Genomic DNA, 7895 nt, shown 5'->3' with positions numbered 1-7895 from the left:
CCTTGATAATTGTTCTAATATTCTATGTGCTCTAGAGTGCAATAGTTAGGAAATGAGATGTTTTACATGAATATATTTTCCAGTGAGTATCAACTTAAGCAATATTTTTTTCATTCTGATTTTTAAAAAATTCTTGAACAAATCATATACTTTTCTGTCTTATATAAGAAACTGAGTGTACAGATTCTGTTCTTTTTTCCTAGTTTAATATAGTTTTATATAGAAGTTTTGTTGACATATAACTCACATACCAAATACATATTAAGTGTATGATTCAATGTCTTCTAAAAAACATATCACAGAGTTGTGCAACCATCACCACAACCAATTTTAGGACATTTTCATTACTCCAAAAGGAAACTCCATAGCCATTAACAGTCTCTCTCCAACTTTCCCCGAACCTCCAGACCTAGGTAATCACTAATCTTTTTTTGTTTCTACAGACTTGCCTCTACTGGATTTTTCATATAAACAGAATCATACAATATGTGGCCTTTTGTTACTGACTTCTTTCACTTTGTATAATGTTTTCAAGGTTTCATCTCTGTTGTAGCATGTATCAGTACTTCATGCTTTTTTATGGCCAAATAATATTCCATCATAGGTATTTTATTTCTCCATTCATCTCTTAATGGACATTGGGTTGTTTCCACCTTTTGACTATCATGAATAATGCTGCTATGAACATTTGTGTACTGGTTTTTGTGTGGACATATGTTTTCATTCATTTGGATATCTAGGAACAGAATGTCTGGGTCATACGATAATTCCATGTTTAACTTTTTGAGAAACTACTAGAATGTTTTCCAAAGTTTCTGCACCATTTTAGATTCCTACAGCATGTATTGGTACTTGTTATCTGTCTTTTTATTGTAGCCATCCTTGTGAGTATAAAAGTGGTATCTCGCTGTGGTTTTGATTTGCATTTCCCTGATGACAAATGATGTTGAGGCATCTTTTCATGTACTTATTGGCCATTTGTATATCTTCTGTAGAACTGTATATTCACGTCCTTTGCTCATCTTTAATTGGGTTATTTGTCTTTATTATTGAGTCGTAAGAATTCTTTACATGTTAGTCTATTCCTGATGACTTAGAGATTTCTTAAGAGCATCAATGACTGAGGTTCACTGTGATACAATGGAGCTCTCATGGGTTACAGACCAGTAAAAGGCTGTCTGTCCTATGTCAAAAGGCAACATGATGCCTTTTAACAGTTATATAATATATGAATACATTATAACTAATATATTAATGATCTCCTCAGTAACCATCCTCAACAGTTATAAGAGCCTGTCCTCATATATTTATGTATATCTTTTTTTCTAACTCTCTCTATTACCCCTTGTTCTCGCAGCTTCCAGTATTTGTTATTACTCTAGGCAGAGGCTGAGGGTGACTCAGCTTATCAGGCGAATGAGGTGTTTGGGCTTTGAGACAGCTTTCTGCTGTGTTTTGGGTAATTAGAGTTGCCAGGAATCTGATTTCTGGAAGAATTAGATGGTATTTCACATAAGTAGAGATAATAAATTGAATAGGATAGGATTAATTGGGGCAGGCTTTGGGGAGGTGAGTCTTTAGTGAAATCCCCAAGGAGGTAGTGACAATAACCTGGTAGAGAAGAGAAGATTTTTGTAGGAGGGAATCTGCAAGATGTGTATGGGAAACACATCATTAGTTCAATTATCTTGATAACTATGGCCAGAAGCAATGAAGGGAATGAGTCTCCTTTAGAGTTGGTGAAAAGTTTAAATTCAGCCTTTGAACTCAGTACTAGGCTGATAATAATTGGTTTTGATAGGTCAACCTTCCCCTTGTTTGCTGGTGTGAGAGAAAAAAAATAGATCACTCCTCCCTATTTCCTCCTTACCAGCCTCTCCCCCTTACCGACCCCGCCCTGCCCTCAGCTTGTGGCTAAACTGCCCAACTGCCAATTAAAACCCACACTTCCCAGCAGGCCTTGCACCACCCAGAACCCTAGTCCCCACCATTCATTCTGCTCCCCAGCCTAAAGCGGCTCTAACGAATCACCTCCCAGATTCAGGGCACCCACTGCAGGGCCTCTCGCTCTCTGGGGGCCGCTCTCCTCTACCTCCTTTCACTGTGGCTGAACCTGCTACCACTTGACAGTAAACCACACTTGACAGGAACAGGAAGGAGGACGGGGCCCACTGCCCTAGGCCTTCACTAAATCAACAAGGTTGTGCTCCTTCTCCTCCCCCAGCAGGATGCTTCTGAGTCTTCCACTCTTCTTTCCTCTCTCCCAGGGTCTCGGCAAGCTCAGCAGGGGTTCCTCTGGTGGCCTTAGCCTTGACATGTAGAGCCTCTCGGGGTAGGTGGATGTGAAATTAATTTGGGAGCTGTCGACCTGTGCTTTGTGGCAGTTTGCACCTTTCCCCACTGCCAAGGCCTCTCTGGTCTCAGTCACTAATACTTCCTCCTCCCCAGGCACTCCCTCTCTTCTAAGGAAATTTTCTCTGTTGTTCAGCTGACCTCCAGGCCTGCACCCCTTCTGTTTCAAGGAATCCCACCACCATTTTTTTGCTTCGTTCACCTCCCTAGGCAGCCAGAACCTTGCCTCATGGTTATGCCCTTTATTCTGCTGCCATTCTAGAATGTCACAGCTACTGGGAAACATGGTCGGGTTGTGAGACAAGCCAGCTTCAAGTCCTAATACAGTGTATAATTCTGAAATCCAAAAAGCTCTGAAAAACTAAAGCGTTTTTTGATGAATTTGTCACAAGCTCATTTGGTTGTAAAACCTGACCTGAACTGACAAAAACCTATTTTGTCCACTTTATCTTTTGCCCACGTAATATGAACATTCGTGTTTGTTGCCAAAATATTAATCTGTTGATTTGGGAGTGTGGTTCTAGACTTTGTTGGAGGAATTACGTATTATATAGTATATGCACTGTGTTACCTTTGTAAACCATGAAAAATTGTGATTTTTGAAATACTTTTGGCCCAAAAATTTTAATATAGGTTCAAAAATTTCGAACCTATACTATAATGCCACACAAAAGAGGACAGAATAATTAACTGTAGACATCCAAATGACAGAATAATATGGAACTAACCAAAATCATGTCCGTGAAAATTTAAGGACATAGGAAAATAAGTCCAGTGTACTGTTATAAATTATGTACGTAAACTAACAAAAGAGCATGTGGAATCTGATCTCAACTTTATTTTAAAAAACATATTACATATGCATAGAAAACGTTTGGAATGCAGTGCCCTATAATGTGAGCAGTGGTTGTCTTTTTAGCCTTTTTGGTGTCTATATAATACTTTTATAATGAGATAAAATTTTTAAAAATCCAGTAACTGTTACCAAAAACAAGTTGGCATTGACACTTTCTGCTGTGTGGCCTTGGGTAAAACATGTGATCAATATGAGCCAAATTTTCTCTTCTGTAAATTGAGACTATTAAATGGAGTCATTGAAGGATAATGTACGTACCTGTGTGGAAGGTAGCTATGACCGTGGGCCCCTGTCATGGTGTACTTTCTCCTCTAGCAGGCCTGGGCTGCCCACTGTCTTATATAGTAGTGCAAACTGAGTTCCCCACACATTGCCTGCTGTTTTACGAGTGGGTCCTAGTAAACGAGGATGACCAATAGTCCTTTCAGGTCTGTCTTTCCCTCTCCCTATCGCATTGCCTTTACTTCCACCACACGCAGAGGGTTTGCCACTTTGCCAAGGCCAACCTCCGCTTATGGACTTGGTCTCATCCCTGCTCATCTCTCCCTGACCTGTTCTGCCAAAGAAAATAGACACATTTATATGCTACGTCACATTTTACAAAAGATATTCACATACTGATCCTTCACTTCATGACCTTGTTTCTTAAAAGAGCAATCTTCCCTCCCTGTGTTTATTTCTGTACCCTTGGTCACTGATTAACTAACCCCTGGTAACCTGGCTCCTGATCCTATCACTCTACTGAAATCGCTCTTTTTAAGATAATTCATTCATATAGTCCACATAAATTTATAACCACCTAGTACGTGTCAGGCCCCGTTCTAAGCACTGGGATATAGCAGTGAATAAACAAATTTCTTTCCCTTAGGAGCATACAATCTAGTTGGGGATGCAGACAATTAGCAAGTAAACATAAAATAAGATATCAAGCAGTGACATGAATAAAAAAATATTATGAATAAAAAGTAAAGTATGGAAAAAGAAAGTAAGGGATGTGCGTGCTGTTTTAGATGGTGTGGTCAGGGAAGGCCTCTTTGAAAAGGTGAAATTTGATCGGAGGTCTAAAGAAGTTAGGGAGTGAGCTGTTTGGATGTCTGAGGGGTGGAGAGAGCATTCTGGGCCTAGGAAAGAGCAAATGGCAAAAGGCCTGAGACAGAGGCCTGCTTGGCTTAAATGAGGAGTTGCAGCTTAAATGAGGACTTTATGCTTTGAGGGGAGTAAGTGAGGAGGAAAGTCGTAGGGTATGAAATCAGAGGGAGCAGAGAGGGGACCAGATAATGCAGGGCCTTGAGCCCATAATAAGGACTCGGGTTTATATTTGTCAGTTATGAAAAAGGATTTTTCAATGATCAACAAGTGACTCATCTCAACACTTAACCCCTTCATCTGCTCTAGAGCAAATGACACTTTAACCTTAATTTATTTAAGAAACCTTTGCTGGGCACACATTAGCAAGCCTAGGTATTGCTGGAGATGCATACAAATAGGAACAAAGCATAGTCTCTGCCTGCCAGGACTCACTGCCCCAGAGGAAAGGCAGAACTGTCACCGGTGAATAATGGTGCCCCTTGGGCAACACTGGACAGAACCATGAACAAAATCCCAGGGGGACATAGAGAGATGCCATCATCTTCCCTGCAGCCTCTCCTCTTTGAGGTAGCCTTATCTTGATTCATCCTCTTCCTTATCTCTTCTTCAGCCTTCAACTCCACATCCAGTTGCATCTCGTGAAGATACAGTTTAGATGCCACCTCTTTCAGAAAGCTTTCCTTGAAGTCTCCCACCACTTGTGCTCTCCTCCTCCCATGATTCTCCCAGCATCTTATTTCTGTTTTTTTCATGATTCCTTTCCATTTTTCCCTGAACTGGACTGTGGTTAGTTGTATAGGTTTCTTCCTCTGGATATCTCACTGCCAGTCATGCCCTGATACTGATGGGATACTTCTGTCAGTATCTTGTTATCTTTGCACAACACAAAATCATTGATTATATGATGATTACTGTCAGTGTTTCCAGAAAAGGAAGAGGCAGTGTCCCCACAGAGGTCAGTCACTGGAATTAGTGGCTGAGGGAGGCCATGGGCTCATCCTGGGAGAGCTTCGTGAACCGCTTGGGCAACAGGAAGCAACAGGAGCTGCCCTCAGGATTTGAGACCCACCACCTTCCCCCAGATGGTTAGAGAAGAGGAGTAAAATATTCCAGGAAGATCCTTCAGCCAAACCACCCTGCATTGACCCCTCAGCTTTTCCAGGACTGGTATTAAGAGGGATTGAGTGGTATTGATGTGGGTGGCGGCCTCTCCTCTTTCCGTTTTTCGATTTTTAGTTCTTAAAAACTACATTCCAAATGAGGGAAATGAAACTACTAAAGACTCTCCCCCAGCAGCTAGCTGATGTGGGGGCAAGAGAACAATTCCCAGTTAAGGCCCCAAAGGAAATCCCCTCCCTGTCATGTGCCGAGGCCAGAGAAACGGGGGAGGCATTAGCTCACTGCTTGGTCAGGCCCAGTCGGCAAGGTGAAGGTACAGGGTGAAAGAGTTGCCCTATCTATGGCTAGGGACAGAGAAGCCAAGGCAGAATGGAAAATACCACAGGGGAGAGCGAGAGGACCAAGTTCTTGGACCCGGAATGAACTACCAGTTCCAGAAGTAGACCCTGGCACTCCATTGTGGGTGCAATAGACTGTACTCTTCTCTCACAGACTCACCTGCAGGAAGGAAACTCATCCTCATTTCCCCCACTGGATCCTTTCCGCACTTGGTCTCCAACTCTGATGTGTCTCCCGTCACAGTCTCTGTTATAGGTTTCCCTATCCCTCAGTCCTAAATGGTGTCTGGTTATCATCTGGAAAAGCAGTGGGAAGGGAGACAGAAGCCAAAGCTCCTTTGGTCTCTTTGGGAGACTGAGATGTCTTACCAGTGACAAACTATTATAAAGCCCAGTTTAGGAAAGAAAAAAAAAATCCTCTGAAGACAATACTTAGAAAGTCATAGACAATGTAGGTTTACTGCCTTCCTTTCTTTTTTCCTTCTCTTTCCTCCTTCCTTCTTTGATCCAATATTTACCGAGCCTCTTTATGTTCATTGGGCAGTATACATTTTAGAATAACTCATGACCCCTTCCCTCAAGATGTTTATAGTGTAGTTAGGGAAAACAAAACAAAAATCCTAAAAGTTAAAGCACAATACAAGAGATGTCATGAGGCCAGTGAATATCGTAGCCACTTGGTACCACGTGTTCAGAGGAAGAGGTGGAGGCTTCTCAGAGATGAGGGGGCTCAAGCCATGCCTTTGGGATGAGGAGGGTTGTGGTAGTCAGAGAAGAGGGCATTCCAAGCAAGGGAACCCTCTGAGTACAGAGTGGGGAGCATTTGTTCTGTTTAGGGAAATTGTGAGCAGATAAGACTGAATGAAACCCACTTGTGAACCACATGTTTAATTAAGTATGAGAGGTAACCATGACGAGAGGCTAGAGGTAAGATCAGACTGAATAAGGCATCTGGACTTTTTAGCTGGAAACTGCCCAGCTCCTTGCTTTCACCTCAGATCTCAGAGATCCTGCTGTGCTGCTTGACACCAAACTTTGCTTTGTTACGGTTGAGCAGAGCATGGGTACAAACTTCATGACACATGGAATAAGCTCGAAGAAAGAGGCATACAGTCCCTCAGACTCTCACCATCCTGTGAAGGGATGTGCTTGGCTAGGATGCACCATGGGTTATGTTCCAGTACAAGTGCCCTTATCTCTTCTGATTTGCACAGTGTGGTTTGAAAGGGGACAAGAGTACCCAATCAAGTTGAAGAATCCTAAACCGTGCGGTCAGCGTTGTAGCCTTGCTGGCATAAAAAATGTCCTGTTTTCAGTTGCAAATCAACATTGGTTTTGGCTAGGAGTCATAGGTCTTCTCTGCTAAGACAGCTTGCTGCTGGAGGGAGAACTGTTGGTGCTGTGTGCCAAGAAACTGGCTTGTCTCCTCCACACATCCATTAAGACCACTTTTTAAGGGGTAGCAGGTGCTTTTCTCAAAAGACATCTATAGAGAACTTCAGTGTATAAAACATATAAAAGTGGGACTGCTTGGGATAAAGAAGAGATGGAGATGGCAATTTGTTAGATGTTTGGAGTAGGAAGGACTTGCTCCTGTCCTCTTAAGAAGGACATGTCAATGATAATAATACTATACAGAATCACAAATCAACACTTGTGAACCACATGTTTAATTGTTGGTTTGCATCTCTTGTAGCCTTACAAGAGATGCAAACCAACCCTCCAGGACATTTCAACTCTGCAGATCTGATGGGAAAGAGCAGAACTGGAGATTCCTTCTCTGATTCCCCTCATACAGTTGTCCACACTACTCATTCGGCATGCTCACTCTGTCAATATCTTGCCTTCTCCACTAGATGGTAAGCTTCTTGAGAACAGGAGCTATGCGCTAATGCATATAGAGCTCTTAGCATAGTGCCCGGCACTCCTTTGAGGGTGGTTGTTATTAATTTGACTATTCTTTTGAATTCTTGGCAAGAGCTAGCAGGGAATTTTGTACACATCAGGTACAAAAAATTCAGCAAAGCAGTCTATGATCAAGAAGTTAAAGGGGAGGGGGGAGGTAGATAGGGTAAAAGGGGTGAAATATGTGATGACAGAAAGAAATCTAACTATGGGTGGTGAACACAATACAACATATA

The sequence above is a fragment of the Pteropus vampyrus genome, unplaced genomic scaffold (genome assembly GCF_000151845.1).
Source record: "Pteropus vampyrus isolate Shadow unplaced genomic scaffold, Pvam_2.0 Scaffold826, whole genome shotgun sequence".
NCBI classification, from domain to species: Eukaryota; Metazoa; Chordata; class Mammalia; order Chiroptera; family Pteropodidae; genus Pteropus; species Pteropus vampyrus.
Note: the sequence above shows the minus strand (reverse complement) of the source record.